Raw genomic sequence first — 22,117 nt, forward strand, 5'->3', positions numbered from 1 at the left:
AGTTCATTTGGCTTAGTTTAAGCCCAAACTGTTTTCGTTTTGTCACTATTTGTTTTTTCCATGTCAAACGTCGATCAACATGCATTCCCAGATATTCAACGTTGTGTGCTTGCGGAAGTTCATGGTTATTCAATTTTACTAAGGGACATGTTGTTCTACAATTAGTGAGTGTCACATGGGTAGATTTTGTCTCATTTGCTTTGATACGCCACATCTTTAACAACAATTCGACTTCGTTAAGATGAAGTTGGAAGTTTCTTGTGGCTGATATTGGATCCTCATGTGATGATAAAACCGCTGTATCATCAGAATAAGTTGCAACAGTAGTGTTTCTTGAGGTCGGTAGATCAGCTGTATACAATAAATATAACAATGGGCCAAGAACACTTCCCTGCGGAAAACCCAAATTTACTGGCTGTAGGTCAGCGTATTCGTCACCCTGTTTGACAATAAAATGTTTGACTGTGAGATATGGTTTCAGCAGCTGAAAGTGGGGCAAAAGCTTTATCAGTTTAACATGCAGTCAGTGTGCTACACCTTGTGGTTAAGCCCTTCAACTTTTCATGATAGTTTGACATCAAACGCTGAAACTACTAAAAGATATCGTTAAAAAAACATAACCACCACCACCATAGGCTGCTGCCTTTATTTATTATAACTATATTTTCCAAAAAAACAACTTGAACTTATAGACTTACTTGGAAAAAGAATAATTGCAAAAAACGTGGATTATTTTTTCCACCGTACAACACATAATATAATCGAATTACGCCAACGGTTTTTAATCATATATTTTTTTTTTTTTAATTTCATCAGTCATGTGTATTGTCTGATTAAATATGCATATTCTAATCATATGGACGGTTCTCGTTTTTATTACAGAATAGCACATTGTACTACATCGAGATTTACCGTTTCTGTTCGAAGCCGTTTCACGCGCCCCTTCCCCGTCCGTTTTTCCATTTTAATTCGTTTTGTTCGCGCGATCAGATAAACTTTATAGTTTTTATTTGTATCCCGTTGATCGGAACGCTATATGCATGAACAGCAATAACACTGGCAAAAGGACTCATAAAATGAATGTTTATAAATGTATACATATTTACAGTAAACGTACATTTATTTTTATTATATAGAGCCATTATGAGACTAAAAAATTATATAAATTAATTGTTTTGATTGGTGCATGTTTCTTCTTGTACACAAAATACATTTTGTCCCACACTATATATGCATTAACCAAAAGGGTTTAATATGCTCTCCTACCTTTATTATTCCCCATTGGTCATACAGCGTAGATAATGGAGATAATGTTGTTATCAAGACATTTCAGTCTTCTGTTATGCAGTACCTTTAATTGACAATTTGTGTTTATTTTTTTAAAGTCTCCTTTTACCAACGAGGGTTTATATGGGCTGGAGCTACTGTTTAACGTGGGTTCCGAACTACGGTCCTCGACCTTAAGCCTACCGACTGACAGTGACCAACTTTAGAAATCATCCCAGAAGACATCCGGTCTTACCCAGCCTGGTTACTGGTCTGACTGGGATCATTTTCCGTATCGGATTTTGCACTCTTGCCTAGGACAATCACAAATATTAAACAATCACAAATATACATTTACGACCATGCCCCTGCAGGACGTTCGCAACAGTAGGTGGACGGTCCTGGCGCCTTTATCACTACGCCAACTAAGCCATTATTGACTGTTGCCTATAAAAACATTTACAATTACAATTACAAGCCCAAAATACATTCATGCCCCGGCAATATTCGAACCCGCGACTATCCTAAAAGTAGGAGGACCAAATAGTAAAATCACATAAAAATAAAAACGATTGATTTTATATTTTATATACTATATAAATTGCTATGTTCTGAAGTGGTAGTGAACATTTACAGTAACCCTTGAGAAAAAGTCACTGATTGTGAAGTAACTTTAGCTCTACCTGCTGTTAATTGAAGCTCCAACAGTGTACCATCGTTAATTATGTATTCGGGCCAAAAACAATTATATCTTATCTTCATCTGTATAAGCAGTCGGGTCTATACGAGCTATTGCCGTTGCTTTAAAGCCAAATATTCCCTTACCTAAAGATGCTATCCTTATGCACTTTCTTAAGAGTGTAACTATTTCACATAGAGATATTTTACTCATTCCTTCTTGCAAACTGTCTTAACAGGATCGAAAGGGATCAAATCTAAAGGTTGTAGGCGTGTGCTGATGTGTAGGGATGCTCCGCATAGATATATAATTACTTTTGGCTAATATGCTTCTAGAGTAACGTGACTATTATGAATGTCGATTATAATTAATGTTTCCTACAATATTTTTTTTTAATTTAATGAAATATTGTAGCCACGTTAAAAACATTATCTCATTAGTCCACTTATTCTTTTTTTTTTAACAAATATAGTCAACTCCCGCAAACTCACCCCATTGAAGCGGTGGAGGGTGTTTATGTCAGGAGAAATTAATATGCAAGCGCATATCTCGAATTGGATGTTCTGTCGCACCCAGTTTACTCACCGGACATAACTCCTTTTGATTACCACTCAATTAAATCGTTGCAGCACAGCTTGGCTAGCACGCGGTTTAAAAATGCTTTAGAAGTACGAAAATAGATCAATCGTTGGATTCTCTGATTGGATATTTTGATTTATATATTGTACCAATAGTTCTCAATGATTATCTTTTTAAAGTGATCAGAATACACGCAAGCGCCAAATATTTTAATATATTGAAGCCATTATAATAAAAACAACCACAGGAATAGAAAACTGCAACAAATTTTAATATGGAAATTATCACTGTAATTGTTTCTGATATAGAGGAAACGCATTTTTCAATTTTGTGATTTTTAATTCAATATTTTCCTCCCTGCGAATTTGATGGCATCCGTATTGCGTTGCAGTTTTTCAGTTCTGTTTACTTTACTTTTATTCATTTTGGTGTGCCCATTAAACATCGCTACGTTTTTTATCCTTGTTTGCTTAAATTTTTGGTATTCATAAAAGGCAATACAAAAATTATTCAATTAATTACTTTCCATATTGAAATTTCCATGATATTTCCATATTTGAATAGATTATTTCCAAAAATATTTAGTTTTTTCTTATATTTGTATTTGCAAATCTGGTAAATTATATTATAATAGTCATCCAAAGTTCAAAAATAAATTAACAACATATAGCAACATGAAGCAAAAGAAAAAACAATAAGCTTTAAAAGTATGAACATGTATTATTGATATATTATAGAAATGACAGCATGTGTTGAAAATATAGTCTAAAAATAAATAGTCATAAATTAATATATAATAGCTTTGACTTGAAGACATAAAACGAACATAAAAATACGCTCTCTTATGTTGGACATAAAAATTTAATATAGAGAACAAAAACCAAGAAGCTATATAAATATTACGAAAATAGAAATATGAAATACTACAGTTCCATCCTTGCCTCCCATATTCTCTCTAACCACCTTGTATCCTCGAGGCACTGTAAGTGTCCCCACCAACTGATTTATCTCCTTTCTCTGGACTCTTTCATTGATTTCAATATTAATGTATTTGCTTATTTCTTTACTTTTCATCCTGTCCATAATTTTTGTACCCCTGACTACTCTAAATTCTCCTCATTACTGTTGCGCTTATAGCTTACTTTTATCACTGTTTCACTACACTCATGTCTCTCAACAAGGTTGGTCTGTAAATAAATTTGTATATTTCCATTTTAGTCTTACACAATATTTCCTTTTTATTAATAAGTCTGCTATCTGCTGCTGTAGAGAGAAGCAAAACAATTTTTTCCATTCTGACATTAAATCCAAATTATCCTGTAGCACCTGGATCAAGATGTGGGAATAAAAGAAACACGAACTTATAGAGTATAGCATAAAGCATCAGTGAAGGTTTGAGCATCAGACAAATTAGCTGGCACTGGCGCTGAGCATTGCCTTTGTATTGCTTAGCATTGCCTTTTGCTTCGAAATAGGCCTCACTTTCGGCGATCACCTTTCATTCGACGAAAATTTCTTTCCAGTGAGCATTCTTTTGAGATCTGAGAATAGCAAATGGTCGCTGTGGACCAGATCTGGAGAATACGGTGGATGAGGAAGCAATTCGAAGTCCAATTCATGGATTTTTTCTATCGTTTTCACTGACTTGTGACATGGAACATTTTCTTGGTGAAGGAGCTCTTTCTTTCTCTTCAAATGCGACCGCTTTTCGGCGATTTCGTCCTTTAAACGGTTCCATAACGCTATGTATTAGTCGTTGTTGATAGTCCTTCTTTTTCAAGGTAGTCAATGAAAATTAATCCATGTCGATCCCAAAATAGAGACTCCATAATCTTGCCAAACGACTATTGCGTTTTCGCACGCTTTGGAGCGGGTTCATCGTATGCAATACACTCGGATGACTGTCGATTGGACTTTGGAGTGAAATGATGGAGCCATGTTTCATCCATTGTTACATATTGATGCAAAAACTCGAGTTTACTATGCTTGACAATCTTCAAACACTGCTCCGATTCATCAACTCGTCGTTGTTTTTGGTCAAAAGTGAGCTCGCGCGGCACCAACTTTACACAGAGCTTTCTCATACCCAAATATTCGTAAATGATATGATGTACACGTTCAGTAAATATCTTTAGAGTGTCTGCTATTTCATTCAATTTCAATTTACGATCATTCAAAATTATTTTGTGTATTTTTTAAATGTTTTCATCATTCATTGATGGTTGATTTTCCTGGCGCAGTGTTCGGAAACTATGTATCAAATCAGGTTTTTGCTTCCACTGTATTTTTTCCCTTCAAAAAACAATATTTTATCAACACGCGATATTCTTTTTATCCATTTCTTTCACAATAACAGAAGTTGCTTGACTCAAAATGCTATAATTCACAAACTAATGATCCAACAGCTGTCAAATTTATGCAACTAAGAAACATATGTATTTAATTTTAATAGCGCCATCTATGTGTCAGTCGATTTAGGGACTTTTCAATCGATCCGTTATACATCTATTTAACATTTATTTAGTATTTTATCCATTAATATTATAATCTAGACGATAATCTGACATTCATTCAAAAGATTAAAGAATATAAACAGAGTTGCTTCAAAAAATATGTAAGTGAATTAAGCCCGGAAGCAGACAAATATTACTCGCCATAAAAAGCAACTCGGAGATCTAAAAGACCAATTATTAGAGTATCGCCCATTAAAAACGGTGAAATAGTTCAATTATTCGCAGAATATTTAGCTAACGTAATCCAACCGAATCATATATAATCTACAATAGATACAAATATTGTTTACCAGTCAGATGTTGTAAAAGTTGACAACAGAAATTGACAACAACCTCAATCCTAAAAATTCTCCAGGAATTGATGATACGTCGCCTGGGTTATCGACAGAGCTGCCACGAAAATCATGTTGACATATATTCAATGCCTATTTGAGACTGAAACATATTCCGGAATGTCTTAAATTTGCTCCAATAATTATACTTAAAAAACCTGACCAAATGGCAGAACAAGTTGTAGCTTACAGGCCTACTTCATTGCTACCTGCGATATCAAAATTATTTGAGAGGCTTTACTCGCCTTGCAGACTGTTTCCATTATTTGTCTTATACTATAATATATATTATATATGATCTTGTCTACATCTTGGATTTCACAATCAGCTCTGCAATTCAATCTACTACTAATTTCAGGCATTTTTCGATCATTTGTTCTCGTATATTCCTGTGCAGTATTCATTCTAATTCAAACCCAATTTATAAGAAATCTAATGCAGATAAAAAAAGCAGACAAGTTAAACATAAATCCTGCCCATCATAAACCAATTTAATTTTAACTCGCCCTACCGTTGAACATATGAATGAGAAATGTCACTCCTGCTCATGTTTATATACGTCGCCGTTTCGTCTGAACGATTTAATAAAAGTTAGCAACGAAGAAATCCACGACACTCACACTCACACGAAATATTTATGAAATTCTGATGTAAATTACAAGATGAAAAGGCCGCGACATTTGACGCCTTTTTTCGGAACTTTAAGCCACCTCATATGAATTTTACACCCACAAGATCCCGTGCCAGAAGTTGTGTTTAAAGTCTTCGAAAATATATCGTTTAATATGAAGGAATAGATATACTAAAAGTTATAGTGTCTTTAATATAAGCTATTTTGTTGCTGGAGTGTACTTTATAAATAAAAATACAATTTTTCTAAGTGCTAGATTTATGTCAAAACAGAATAGAGTTAAGATGATATAATCAGGGTAATATCTAAAATATGTAATTACGAGTACTTTAAAAATAATTTGTGTAAAACTTATTGGGTTAATAGCCAGCTCGAAGTCCCCAAATGCTGTCTGAAAAGCGATGAAGTCTGAACAGTTGATGAACTAATAACTTATAGACATTTACATGTAATAAAAAATTCTTGAACTGCGAAAAATGGGTGAAATGATTGAAAATATCATTTCGAGCTATTTCAGCCTCGCAGTATCATTATTTGCAAGGCGAAAAGAAGAATTTTGTGTGGAGTATTGTTACTGACAATGAAATGTGGATATTCTGCGATAATCCCAGTTTAAGTCCAGGAAAACTAACCACATCGACTCTGAAGCAGAATATCCATGGCAATTAACTCTTTGTGAGCGTACAGTAAAACCAGAAAGGTGTGGTGTATTAGGATTTTCTAAAACAGGATAATACTGCCGACATCAGTTGATTAAATAGAACTACGAATAATATTCCAACAGAGAGCAGAAATAACAAACAAGAGATGAAAATTCATCCTCTTACATGACAAGAATGTGTTTTGTATCAATTTTTCTAAATAAATGTCTTTTTAAAGTGAAAATAATTTGTTAGAATATGTGCAAGCACCTAATAACATATTTCTGGAGGCATTATTGCAAGAAATAGTCCCATCACTGGTTTATTTATATATTTCGAATTAATTAACGCTTATAAACTTAACTAAATCTATAATCAATCTCAAATCAACACTAAAATGAAATAACAATTAAAGAAATATAATGTTTTAATGTTTGTATGTATATATAATGTTTCAACGAAAAAGCACATATTACAATGAACTGTTATTGAATATCCGTATAACTAAAATCAAACATAACGAGACAAATCCAAAGAATGACAGCATAAAGATTGATATGTGTTACGATAACAATAAAGTAACAACCAACAGTTGGTTGTTTCCCAGAAACTGTCAATTATTACGAAGATATGGTATGAAACGTCTGGCTATTAACATATATTATTTATTAATAACAACCAGATACTGGAGTACGTATCAAACAAATACATTATTCCATTGCCTAAATTAAAAATCTAATAGATGTACAATTTTACTTTCCCCGTAATCTGATACACTTATTGTAAAAGATTATTATAAGAATGAAGCAAGTACTTATAATTCAAGGTATTGTAAGGGATATTTTCACAGATTTTGTACCATGCGACCAATGATTTTTACCTGGCCTCGTTTCTTTTTCTATAATGGGGATATTTAATGGGATAACTTAAGCGTATCACATGATAAATGTGTTTACTTTGAACTACTATAAACATTTCGAAGCATACGAATGGAATTCGAAGCAGAAAAATATTGAATAATATAAAATATTGTATATTCTATTGAATATACGTATATAATTTATGTTATTATATATTTGTATCTCTATATCTTTTCAATATATGTTAATATTTGTTTGTTTTTCAGATAGACTGATAAAAAAAGCAGCGATTCTAAGGTAAGTTTTATGTTTAATCTAGTTTTAACCCCTTAATATTTTCTGATTATCCAAAGTCACTTTTTATTCTTTTTGATCACGTTTTCGCGCAAAACGAGAATCATTGGTGGATTTGATCTAAGTTTAAACCAAAATGTTCTTCAACTTCCATATAGTTTGATGTATTGTTTCTGCAAAGAAATCTAAACACTGTCAACCTGTAGCTTTATCCTGATCGAACGTTACTGATTGCAAATAAATATCTTGTGTCTGATAAACCCCAATTCTAGGCAATCTTATATTAAGTTGTTCAGAACGTTTAAATTACTTTAATTAATTATATCTTGGTATACAATTAATTACAACTAATGCCATATATGCTAATTCATACAAACCTTGATTTACTGCTATGATTGTTAGTTAATTTTCTACTAAACTGATTTTTGTTTTTTGATGGTAATAAATAGGTTAGTAACATTATAAAGAGATTAAATAAATTATTAAGATACTTCTGGCTCTTGCTGTATTAGCTGGACATATGTTACGGTTAAAATTATATATTTTAATGAAATAATCCTGCATGATAGTTTCGGGAATGCTTGCAGTTGATTTTTATTATGCTAAATATCCTAATATTTAGAATATTTATTATATGTCCTAGATCAGGCAGATAAGTTTCCTCTTTTATTGTTTTTTTTTTAATGCTTAAGGTATTTCAGAAAATGGCTCATTTCTTCTTCACCTTTTATTTCTTTCATTACACTACATGAGTTTGTACTACTACTAACTGTTTTTCAACCAATATCTTGTTGGGGCCGCAGGACTTCTTCGCTAAATCTTTTTTTTATTAATTTCTTAGAACCTTAACAATCTGCCCGTGAGCAATAAGTAGTATTATATGATGTCCTATAATATAACCATCCTGATATGTAGAAGATCACTTCAGTAAGTGATGTGCTGTACAACTTATAATTTAAATATTATTCTAGATAACTTATTCTAAAAACTATTCCAACTTATTCTAGAGATTATTAAATCACACTCTAGGTGTCTATTAATCAGTTCACTCTGATCGCGTACGTGGCAACTGTTTGGCGAGTGTATTTAGATGCACAAATAGCCTTTCAGAGTATTTCGCACACACACTCGTTATGGGTTCTAAGGGGATATCACGCTTAACCAATTTGTGTGTAAATCTTGGCGCAACTATTTTTATCTCGGCCTCCATTAATTTCCGATTTTTCAGATCATATTCTATTGCTCTGATCTATATCTTTTTTGAAACTAATCATTGTCTCTCTATAAGAGATCTATTTCACCAGAGAAGTTTGTGAGAAATTCCTTTAATTAGACAAACTTTTCCAAACCAATGCGTTTCTGAGTTTGTTCCGCAACTGTGCACTGATTGTCGCGTCTTGATATAATAACTATCTTGATATAATAATAATTTTGAATTCGATCTTGAAACACGCAAAATGTGCTTAAACCTGGGAACTACACAGAATAATTGTCAAAATAAACGTTTACAAAAGCTCGATTTTATTCTTGATAGTAATATTATTTCCCTTATATACCATCTTATTAGTAGATTTCATTTTCTTCCCATGTATTATTGACCCCAACTACTTGAGCCCTTACACTTGCTCGATATGATATCGCCATGTAGTAAAAAAGATAGGAAAAGGCTATAGGAAATGTTGAAAATATAATAAATATCTTTAATATGAAAATATGACCAGAATTATTTACTTGATGTTGTACTAGATATTGTTAAAGAGGTAGACAAGAGTTATTTAGACATATTTAGTTTTGCAAGATCGCTATAGAACTGAACATGGACTAAAAAAATAGTATTCAACCACTTACATAGAACTGAAGAACTTCGATATGAAAAAAAATCGAGCCATTATTTAAACGTATAATTCTAGGCGATGAAAAGTGGATCACCTACAACAATAATGTTACAAAAAAATTATGATTGATCAAAAGATGAATTTAAATGTTAGGTGAGAATGAAAGAAACTGTTTCATTATGAGAATTATTTCAACTCCATATTTTCAAATGTGTCAAAAATAATTAATAGAAAGTCATTGTCTTGCATTGGGACAATGCTAGACCATATACATCTTTTTTAAATTTAGTTGTTACATTGTTGCAAGTTTAGGTTCTAGTCGTATCTTATGGGCTCTATCTTAGTCTCTGCTATAGTAATGTTTATGTATTTACACTACTGTTTTTCAATTAAATGCCCCTCGTTACACTACATAATATTAAATGGTTTGATTATTTTGAATCTGAGTCTTGTTCTGGTATTATCCAAGAGTGGTATTACTTGGATTTTAACATGCGAGTCCATCCTCATGTCCCTTGCAATTGTTTTGATTTACTGGATGACGGTCGGTATCTGAAGGTTTCGATGTAAGTAATTAGTTCTGTAGCATAACATCCCCATAATTGAAGTACGTATGTCCATATAGGTTTCAACACTTGCTTATATAACAGCCATTTACAATGTACTGATAATGCGATTTTCTTCCAATTAATCAGTATATTTTCCTATATCTTAACTGCACTTCTTTCTTTTTCTTTTTGCATGTTCCTTGTAGCGAAGTTTTGTATCAAGATTAATTCCGAAATGCTTAGCGCCGTTCCTATATGAAGTGATATTATTACTTATTATTATTGGTGCATATTCTGATTACACGTGAACTGCAGATGCACAGATTTACTTTCGTTAATTTTTATTTTACAAGTCAGGGTAAAATTTTTTGTATTTTAACTTTCATGTGGCTCCTTCACTGCTGTCTCCTATTGCAGGAATTGCAGTATCATCAGCAAATGTAGCCATAGTCATATTTTCCATTTATGGTGTATCACATGTGTAGAGTAGATAAAGAATTAGCCCCAATACACTTTCTTGTGGTACACCAGCTTTAGCTTCTTTTATTGAAAAGCAGGGTTCCTCGTGTTAGAGTGAAGATTTCAGTAGCTCAATATATTGTTTCAATAATATTTTCCGTAGCTTCTGAACACGATCATCATGCCTTAATTGCTTCTGCTTCTGCCATATCTAAGAATGTAACTAAACATACCTTTTTTGCTAGCGTTGGGAACTATCGACTAAAAATAGTAGAAATAGTCGCAAAACAGTCGAAATAGTCGATAAAAAAATTGCGACTGAAAATAGTAAATACTATTTCAATAACATTCACACTTCGACTGTTTTCTAGTAAAGGGTGGGGATAATTGTTTCATTCTCTGTGTACAGATCAGTTAATTTTAAATAATTTTAAATTGGTAAGCGACAGTGTGAGAAAAAGGAATAGGATAATGTTCCCAAATATATTTAATCCTATTTTATATTCAGAAGGTAACAATGACCTAATATAATAAAAGTAATTGGTTTAGTTCAAATTTCTTTCTCACCCGTGCCATAAGTAAATGAAAAAGTATTGAACCATTAAACCTTTTTTAAAAACAATAATATTTTTTATCGTTAATAAGGAATATCATTATTCCTTGAAGAAATAAAATTAAGTGAAAGAATATTTAACATTTAAAAGGCCTCAAGAAGCATCGAGAGATTTCGAAAAAGTCAATCAGTAAGAAACTATAGTTGCCAAAATAACATAACGGTAAAATTAATTTTTCTATTTATCAATAAAAATTGTTCTTTTGATCCTATCACACTAATAAATAATCTTAATATAAGAAGTATAATATAAGAATATATTTACGATCATACTACAAACAAAACAGAAATCTGTGTATATTAGTTACATAATAGTTAGGACGGCAAAGCCAGAACGTTAAAAATCTGTCGGATGAAACTAGGTAATAAAATCCTACAACGATCGATAGTGTAAAATAATCCACTCAATCCGAAAATTTATATAAGGTTCTTGTTTATTTTTATTCAATTATTACAACGATTATTATGAACATATTTTGATTTTAAATATTTCTTTTGTGTTAGAAATCTAAATTTGACTATTTTTAATATTCAGTTCCTGTTTTTTTAATTCGATTGAATTTTCTTGTTAAAAATATTTTGTTTTTCCCTTTTCAGTGTTAGATATTTACACAATATATTACACAGTTATTTTATTTAATATTATAATAGGTAGTCCAAGTAAATGTTCAGCCCATATGAGGAAATATAGGAATACAAAAACGATGATTGAAAATAAAGAGTGCTTCAGACCCCGGGGTCCGCTACCTAATCTAGGTGACTTAACAAATTTTCTAACTAAACAACAATAAAAAGTTATTGTCCCCGCCAATAACAATCAATCAAATCAAATCAAATCCGCGACCTCCGTTTGGGAGCAAAACGCTTTAACCATTACGCCATATAAACAGTTATAAACGATATTTCTATGAGGTCTTATATACTAGTTATAGCTAACTAAATGGCTTTTGTACAGAACGACTTCCGATTTTCCATCACACCCGCTCAGCATTAAGATTACACCCAAATATCTTATTATTTTAGTGCTGTGTATGTGTCTTTAAAATTTCAGCATTTCGCTCGATTTAAAAGAAATTCTAATTTTTCTCCAATGGGACCACCTCGGAAGTGCACTCTTCCGAATAAAAAGAGAATTTTGAAAATCCGCCCACAATTGACGGAAAAATCGTCAAAAATACATTAAAATACACTGATGTATGACAAATTTGTTTCGGTCCCAATCAATTTTTTTAAACCCCTAATATTACAACTTAATACGATTGAAACGAACGAACAACTACAAAGGTTGGCAACGCCGATGGATTGGTACCATGCAGTTCCAGGCTATAAAAGACCATCACGACGACGTCTCGCTCTCTTTTCTTTTCTCCGTCCCCTTGTAACAGTACCACTTCCACAGCGTTACCGTACTTCCTCTACCTAACCTAATATCCTGTCAATAATCCCTTCGACCACATGTATCAATCGTAAGTTAAAATAAACAACTTTGATTCAACCAGTGTTTTTAGTTCCCGCGCAAATTCCTTCCAAAAATAGTAGTGAGTGTTCTGATAAATAATCGCAGCGGCAGCCACACATTTCGACCGACTCGACGAACATTCCTACAATTGGTGACCCCGACGTGATTAAAGTGCCTAACAGGTAAATCAACTCAACATAAGCCACTCGACAGGTGCTTGACACATACATGGAAGGATAGCACGAGGAACGGAACCCATCAACATCACGTGGTCGACGACATCCCACGAGACTAGCCTGATGGACGAAAACCACAGAAGCCCATCATGTATACCAGCAACACATGAACACCCTGGCATCACGAAACGGGACACGTAACCCACTTATAGGTACCATCAAACAAAGCTAAACGCCCCAAGACGAACGACGTCCTGCTACAACTCCGATAGCAGCTGATCCCGTAAAACTCCTCGCTCAGGTTGGGATCCCCATCTCATCAGCAGTCCCCGGGCGTTTGTTTGCGTGATTGCGGGTGCACTCCGGAACTTGCACCACATATAGGTACGTTCCACGGCAGTTCCACTAGGAGGGGAGTTATGTGGCGACCGCCACGACCCTTTAGGCCACCACTAATTCACCATCAACAACTACAAAGGTTGGCAACGCCGGTGGATTGGTACCATGCAGTTCCAGGGTATAAAAGACCATCACGACGACGTCTCGCTCTCTTTTCTTTTCTCCGTCCCCTTGTAACAGTACCACTTCCACAGCGCTACCGTACTTCCTCTACCTAACCTAATATCCTGTCAATTATCCCTTCGACCACATGTATCAATCGTAAGTTAAAATAAACAACTTTGATTCAATCAGTGTTTTTAGTTCCCGTGCAAATTCCTTCCAAAAATAGTAGTGAGTGTTCTGACAAATAATCGCAGCGGCAGCCACACATTTCGACCTACCGACCGACCCGACGAACATTCCTACACGATTAATAAGAGATTTACAATAATAAATTAAGATATTTGTTATTCCAAAACTAAATGTCACGGCAACAGGGAAAACAAAAACCTGTCAAAGTAATAAAATAACAGATAATATACCCTTCGTTATAGCCGACGTAATAGAAATTATAACTGTCCGAAAAGTCTCCCCAACGAGCGAATAATTAATAACGTGGCAAAGTATCGAATAAGGCGCAACCGGAGTTATTCAGCCAGTCCAACGGGCCAACCTTCACTCCATTCTTGTGGCAAATTATCGTTTAGAGCGTGACTCGGGACATTATTTTGTTATGCGGCCGGTTTATTATATCCTTTTATTAACTCGTAACGGAGGAGAAAGCCGAAGAGGTGACCAAATATTTGGCGACCATTATTTGTCTCGGCTTTATTATTAATTTTTAATTTTTCCTTCGACTTACCGCGTAAATATGGACGTTGCTATGGCGAACGACGCTAGATATTTTAACTAATACTTTGTCGTATGTCGTAACACTAAGACGTGGTGTCTTTTTAACGGGATTTATTAATTCTTATTTATATTGTTCTGTAGGAATGTTCGTCGAGTCGGTCAATCGGTCGAAATGTGTGGCTGCCGCTGCGATTATTTGTCAGAACACTCACTACTATCTTTGGAAGGAATTTGCACGGGAACTAAAAACACTGATTGAATCAAAGTTGTTTATTTTAACTTACGATTGATACATGTGGTCGATGGGAGAATGGACAGGATATTAGGTTAAGGTGAAGGAAGTACGGTAGCGCTGTGGAAGTGGTACTGTTACAGGGGGACGGTGATAAGAAAAGAGAGCGAGACGTCGTCGTGATGGCCTTTTATACTCCAGAACTGCATGGTACCAATCCACCGGCGTTGCCAACCTTTATAGTTGTTGATGGTGAATTGGTGGTGGCCTAAAGGGTCGTGGCGGTCGCCACAGTTCAAACACAAAATCAAAAAAAAATTGTAATTTAGAGCGAAATAAATTCAGCAAGACATATGTGTAGTTATGAAAATATTCCAAGAAAGAAGACAAATAGTTACAAAATTTAACTTCAAGAAAGGGTGATTAAAAACAGTGATAGTATAAATTACTATTTCCCAGTTAGAGTGGTTTCTATATGGGTTATACGTGAACTGCACATGCACAGATTTACTTTCATTAATTTGTATTTGTAATTTTCATGTAGTTTCTTCACTACTGTCTCCGACTGCAGGAATCGCAGTATCATCAACAAATGTAGCCATAATCATATTTTCCATTTATGGTGTATCACATGTGTAGAGTAGGTAAAAAGTTAGCCCCAATACGCTTCCTTGTGGTACACCTGTTTTATCTTCTTTTATTGTAAAGCAGGGTTCCTCATGTTAGAGTGAAGATTTCAATAGCTCAGTATATTGTTTCGATAATATTTTCTGTAGCTTCTGAACATCGTCGCCATGCTTTACTTGCTTCTGCTTCTGCCATATCTACGAATGAAGCTAAACATACCTTTTTTGCTAGCGTTGCGAACTATCGACTAAAAATATTAGAAATATTCAATAGTCGCAAAACAGTCGAAATAGTCGATAGTAAAAAAAATTGCTACTGAAAATAGTAAATACTATTTTCATTCTCATTATTTTCTAAATATTTCAATAAAATTCACACTTCGACTGTTTTCGAGTAAAGGGTGGCGTTCGACTCTGTATTCACGATAACAGGCAACTGTTGCAGGCTGATTCGGTCGCATGTTTGAACATTTTATTTCTTTTTAACTAAGATAAAATGAGAAGGAAATTATTGGTCTGATTTTAAAACAAATTTACAATTTGCGATTGGCAATACATTCGACATCATGATGACGTGAGTTCACTGTTATTTTGAATAAACTGTATATTTGGAAGGAAGGAAATAGATTTGAATACATAAAAACCTTTTACTCCAAAAATCCTACAATTTTTTTGATAATAGTAGTATATCACGAGACTAAAATACGAATAAAACGCGAGGTCCATCTTCGCCCAATTTCCACCTCAGCGATTAATTCAATGGAGCAACGGTGTTTTCGCAAAATCATCAGCTTTTTATATTCAAATAAGGTTTTTCCAACTCATAAACTCCCACTACAATAAATTAACACGAAAACAATACGAAATAGAATGTGAATCGTTGTCGACGGTGTATAATTCAATGAATAAAAACGAAAATAATAACGTAATGCCTCTAAGTTGCTGGTGAATCAATAGAGCCCACGTTAAACTTTAGGTCCAGTAAAGATAAATCCTAGTGGTAAAAAAGAGACTAAGATATATTTTAATACAAATTTTATCGCCTATTTTTTCTTGTATTGGTATACTATTAAAATTAACACTATATCCATTTAAACCCCATTGCATCTGATATATTGAATGTAAATAACAATAATCTTCCAATTCTTAAGCTAGTGCAATAATTTTCAGGCAAAAAAATTAAAATGTGAGAATACTCAAAAAGATAAAACTAAAATTAGAGGGACCAAAATCTTACAAATTAGCTATAATACATTTAGAGATAATTCATAATTTAATTATTAAGTCCATTAATAAACGCCTAATCATAATGAGAAATATTGTTTTTTTTTGTAAACCTAGTTTTTATCTAAATTCTACAACTAGGTGACCATTTATTTATTAGATAAGACGATTTAGGGGAAGAGGTATTTATAGTAGTAGGAAATATTTACTTTTTTAAATCAAACTTATATTTTATTTCATTTAGAGTTTTTCATAACAAATATTTAGCAAGGGGGAAGGAGTAAGTCTATTCTTATTTTTTGTCTCTTAGGGAGGATTTTAGTCCAAAGAGCTCCAAGAAACAAGAGTCCAAAAAGTCCGCCACGCTTGTTAGTAAAGTTAGCGATTTATTAGGTGCTTTCATGTATTTTGATCAGCGATATCTATGGGTGAAACGCAAAGGTTTATGAGAACGGTTTGTTTGGTATATCCAAGACTATATTGTTTTTAATTTTTTAAGACAATTTTAATAACAGTGCCGATACTAATATTCAGTGCAGCTGCAACACACTAAAAAATATTTCCAATAAAAACTGCAGCAACTTAGTATATAAAAGTATCAATACTTACTCTCTGGCAAAAACGAGCTTACATTACCTCGTTCTTGTTCGAAGTAACTGATTAGAGACTCAATCTGTTCCTGGCTATCTTATGTCTTCAACCTTTTCAATCGAAGTAATAATAAACAGTCATATGAAATGAGAAACATTTTCCGGTTCATAACCTGTAATTATTATCACTAAAGCTTTGAAAATCTTTGCAGACGTTTGACTAATAAACAACTTTTGTAGGCTGATTAGGTCGCATGTCTCACAACATTGTATTTCTTTTTAACTAGGATAAAATGAGAAATAAATTATTGTCTGATTTTATCATAAATTTACAATCTGCGATAGGAAATATATTCTACATTATGATGACGTAAGCTCACTGTTATCACTACATAGTATAAAACAAAGTCGCCTTTTCTGTCCCTATATCCCTATGTGCGCTTAAATCTTTAAAACTACGCAACGGATTTTGATGCGGTTTTTTTCATTAGATAGAGTGATTCAAGAGGAAGGTTTATATGTATAATACATGCATAATATACTAAGGCAACATTGCTAATTTTAGAGGTTTCTAACGTGATGTCGTAAATTAACCTATTTTTTAGGCTTATTTAGCAATTAGCAAAAACGCTGCCTAACCCTACGAGTTAGATCAAATTAATGTACTACAGTATTGTACACCATAAAAAGGTCTACAAAAAGTCCGCGATGGTATATGTTTATCTTTTAGGGATAACCCACATTAACCATTTTTATTGTTTACTTTTTACGTGTTTCGTCGAGTCGGTCAATCGGTCGAAATGTGTGGCTGCCGCTGCGATTATTTGTCAGAACACTCACTACTATCTTTGGAAGGAATTTGCACGGGAACTAAAAACACTGATTGAATCAAAGTTGTTTATTTTAACTTACGATTGATACATGTGGTCGATGGGAGAATGGACAGGATATTAGGTTAAGGTGAAGGAAGTACGGTAGCGCTGTGGAAGTGGTACTGTTACAGGGGGACGGTGATAAGAAAAGAGAGCGAGACGTCGTCGTGATGGCCTTTTATACTCCAGAACTGCATGGTACCAATCCACCGGCGTTGCCAACCTTTATAGTTGTTGATGGTGAATTGGTGGTGGCCTAAAGGGTCGTGGCGGTCGCCACAGTTCAAACACAAAATCAAAAAAAAATTGTAATTTAGAGCGAAATAAATTCAGCAAGACATATGTGTAGTTATGAAAATATTCCAAGAAAGAAGACAAATAGTTACAAAATTTAACTTCAAGAAAGGGTGATTAAAAACAGTGATAGTATAAATTACTATTTCCCAGTTAGAGTGGTTTCTATATGGGTTATACGTGAACTGCACATGCACAGATTTACTTTCATTAATTTGTATTTGTAATTTTCATGTAGTTTCTTCACTACTGTCTCCGACTGCAGGAATCGCAGTATCATCAACAAATGTAGCCATAATCATATTTTCCATTTATGGTGTATCACATGTGTAGAGTAGGTAAAAAGTTAGCCCCAATACGCTTCCTTGTGGTACACCTGTTTTATCTTCTTTTATTGTAAAGCAGGGTTCCTCATGTTAGAGTGAAGATTTCAATAGCTCAGTATATTGTTTCGATAATATTTTCTGTAGCTTCTGAACATCGTCGCCATGCTTTACTTGCTTCTGCTTCTGCCATATCTACGAATGAAGCTAAACATACCTTTTTTGCTAGCGTTGCGAACTATCGACTAAAAATATTAGAAATATTCAATAGTCGCAAAACAGTCGAAATAGTCGATAGTAAAAAAAATTGCTACTGAAAATAGTAAATACTATTTTCATTCTCATTATTTTCTAAATATTTCAATAAAATTCACACTTCGACTGTTTTCGAGTAAAGGGTGGCGTTCGACTCTGTATTCACGATAACAACTGTTGCAGGCTGATTCGGTCGCATGTTTGAACATTTTATTTCTTTTTAACTAAGATAAAATGAGAAGGAAATTATTGGTCTGATTTTAAAACAAATTTACAATTTGCGATTGGCAATACATTCGACATCATGATGACGTGAGTTCACTGTTATTTTGAATAAACTGTATATTTGGAAGGAAGGAAATAGATTTGAATACATAAAAACCTTTTACTCCAAAAATCCTACAATTTTTTTGATAATAGTAGTATATCACGAGACTAAAATACGAATAAAACGCGAGGTCCGTCTTCGCCCAATTTCCACCTCAGCGATTAATTCAATGGAGCAACGGTATTTTCGCAAAATCATCAGCTTTTTATATTCAAATAAGGTTTTTCCAACTCATAAACTCCCACTACAATAAATTAACACGAAAACAATACGAAATAGAATGTGAATCGTTGTCGACGGTGTATAATTCAATGAATAAAAACGAAAATAATAACGTAATGCCTCTAAGTTGGTTACTGGTGAATCAATAGAGCCCACGTTAAACTTTAGGTCCAGTAAGGATAAATCCTAGTGGTAAAAAAGAGACTAAGATATATTTTAATACAAATTTTATCGCCTATTTTTTCTTGTATTGGTATACTATTAAAATTAACACTATATCCATTTAAACCCCATTGCATCTGATATATTGAATGTAAATAACAATAATCTTCCAATTCTTAAGCTAGTGCAATAATTTTCAGGCAAAAAAATTAAAATGTGAGAATACTCAAAAAGATAAAACTAAAATTAGAGGGACCAAAATCTTACAAATTAGCTATAATACATTTAGAGATAATTCATAATTTAATTATTAAGTCCATTAATAAACGCCTAATCATAATGAGAAATATTGTTTTTTTTTGTAAACCTAGTTTTTATCTAAATTCTACAACTAGGTGACCATTTATTTATTAGATAAGACGAATTAGGGGAAGAGGTATTTATAGTAGTAGGAAATATTTACTTTTTTAAATCAAACTTATATTTTATTTCATTTAGAGTTTTTCATAACAAATATTTAGCAAGGGGGAAGGAGTAAGTCTACTCTTATTTTTTGTCTCTTAGGGAGGATTTTAGTCCAAAGAGCTCCAAGAAACAAGAGTCCAAAAAGTCCGCCACGCTTGTTAGTGAAGTTAGCGATTTATTAGGTGCTTTCATGTATTTTGATCAGCGATATCTATGGGTGAAACGCAAAGGTTTATGAGAACGGTTTGTTTGGTATATCCAAGACTATATTGTTTTTAATTTTTTAAGACAATTTTAATAACAGTGCTGGTACTAATATTCAGTGCAGCTGTAACACACTAAAAAATATTTCCAATAAAAACTGCAGCAACTTAGTATATAAAAGTATCAATACTTACTCTCTGGCAAAAACGAGCTTACATTACCTCGTTCTTGTTCGAAGTAACTGATTAGAGACTCAATCTGTTCCTGGCTATCTTATGTCTTCAACCTTTTCAATCAAAGTAATAATAAACAGGCATATGAAATGAGAAACATTTTCCGGTTCATAACCTGTAATTATTATCACTAAAGCTTTGAAAATCTTTGCAGACGTTTGACTAATAAACAACTTTTGTAGGCTGATTAGGTCGCATGTCTCACAACATTGTATTTCTTTTTAACTAGGATAAAATGAGAAATAAATTATTGTCTGATTTTATCATAAATTTACAATCTGCGATAGGAAATATATTCTACATTATGATGACGTAAGCTCACTGTTATCACTACATAGTATAAAACAAAGTCGCCTTTTCTGTCCCTATATCCCTATGTGCGCTTAAATCTTTAAAACTACGCAACGGATTTTGATGCGGTTTTTTTCATTAGATAGAGTGATTCAAGAGGAAGGTTTATATGTATAATACATGCATAATATACTAAGGCAACATTGCTAATTTTAGAGGTTTCTAACGTGATGTCGTAAATTAACCTATTTTTTAGGCTTATTTAGCAATTAGCAAAAACGCTGCCTAACCCTACGAGTTAGATCAAATTAATGTACTACAGTATTGTACACCATAAAAAGGTCTACAAAAAGTCCGCGATGGTATATGTTTATCTTTTAGGGATAACCCACATTAACCATTTTTATTGTTTACTTTTTACGTGAGAAAATGGCTTATTTACGAAGCTATTTTAAGCAATACGGTATTAATCCTTATCGAATTAAGTACCTTAAATACAGTGTGCAATTAATATAGATCAATATGGTTCCTTACAGCATGTAAATTAAACAAATATTTTCGGAGATATTACAAATTTAAAATTTGCGTTTAAAAATATGTAATGTAATAAAAATTGTATTAATTTAGATATTCCAAAGATAGCAGGAAATCTTCATAGTAAGTATAGGGGAAGAGGAATTGTTTTACTCCAAATTTAATGCGTGCAGGCCAAGGGCAGTAATGAATGAACCAAAAATACTGGATCGATTTTAATCATGTTTTCATTGAGTGACATAGGCATATATATTTTATGCCCGTGCAAAGCCGGAGCGGGCCGCTATGTTTTTATATACAACGTTCATATTTTTTCTGTAGTGTATTTAATTTAGTATCAGCATTGCACCCGTGCGAAGCCGGGGCGGGTCGCTAGTTTTGAATAAACTATATATTTGAAAGGAACGAATTAAATTTGGAAACATAAAAATCCATTTGCCCTTTACTCCAAAGGTCTTAAAATTTTTTTGGTAACAGTATTATATCAAGAGACTAAAATAGGAATAAAACGGGAGAAAGGTGGACCATCTTCGGCCAATTCCAGTCTCGGCGATTAATTTAATGGAACAACGGTATTTTCGCAAAATCGTCAGCTTTTTAAATTCAAATAAGGTTTTTCCGACGCAAGACCTCCCACTACAATAAATTAACACGAACACAATACGAAATAGAATTTGAATCGTTGTCGGCGGTATATATTTCAACGAATAAAAACGAAAATAATAACGTAATGCGACAATGTGGACCCACAAAAGACAATATTTGACGTTCGTTAGAGAGAATCCCCGTCGACGCTTTTCACTTTGTGAATTTACAATTTCGTAAAAGTCCGCGACGTTTGTTAGTAAAGTTAGCGATTCAAATTCGTCGTTATTAGCTAAATCGCAAGCTAAACTAGGGAATTATTTCGCTTTGTTGGCTGGGCGAGGCGCCCGAAATCGCGAAAAGGACGAGCGCTGTTTTAAAAACAGGTCCAACTCCACGATTTTCCGAAAATCGCGATGTTTACGATACAAAACAAGCGGAAGATAATTAAATTTAGGTTTGACGTACCGAATCTTCTGTTCCATTTTGTTTGCCGATTCTCCTAGAACGGCTATATCGTTAATATTAATCTTAATTTCTGTTTCTCAAGTAAATATTT

The 22,117-nt window shown here is 33.4% G+C and overlaps 1 protein-coding gene across 2 annotated transcripts in view; it reads left to right on the forward strand.

Moving 5' to 3' along the window:
* Positions 1-22,117, forward strand: part of Tk (Tachykinin) — a 209,286-nt gene that overhangs the window by 116,984 nt on the left and 70,185 nt on the right. For both annotated transcript variants that reach the window (XM_076413754.1, XM_076413746.1), the window contains one exon: positions 7,768-7,798. The gene's annotated coding sequence lies outside the window, so the exon portion shown is untranslated. The remainder of the gene's footprint in view (positions 1-7,767; positions 7,799-22,117) is intronic.

Source organism: Rhynchophorus ferrugineus, unplaced genomic scaffold (assembly GCF_030347505.1).
Source record: "Rhynchophorus ferrugineus isolate W39M unplaced genomic scaffold, kcgeb_rfMv2 rfM1, whole genome shotgun sequence".
Taxonomy (NCBI): domain Eukaryota; kingdom Metazoa; phylum Arthropoda; class Insecta; order Coleoptera; family Curculionidae; genus Rhynchophorus; species Rhynchophorus ferrugineus.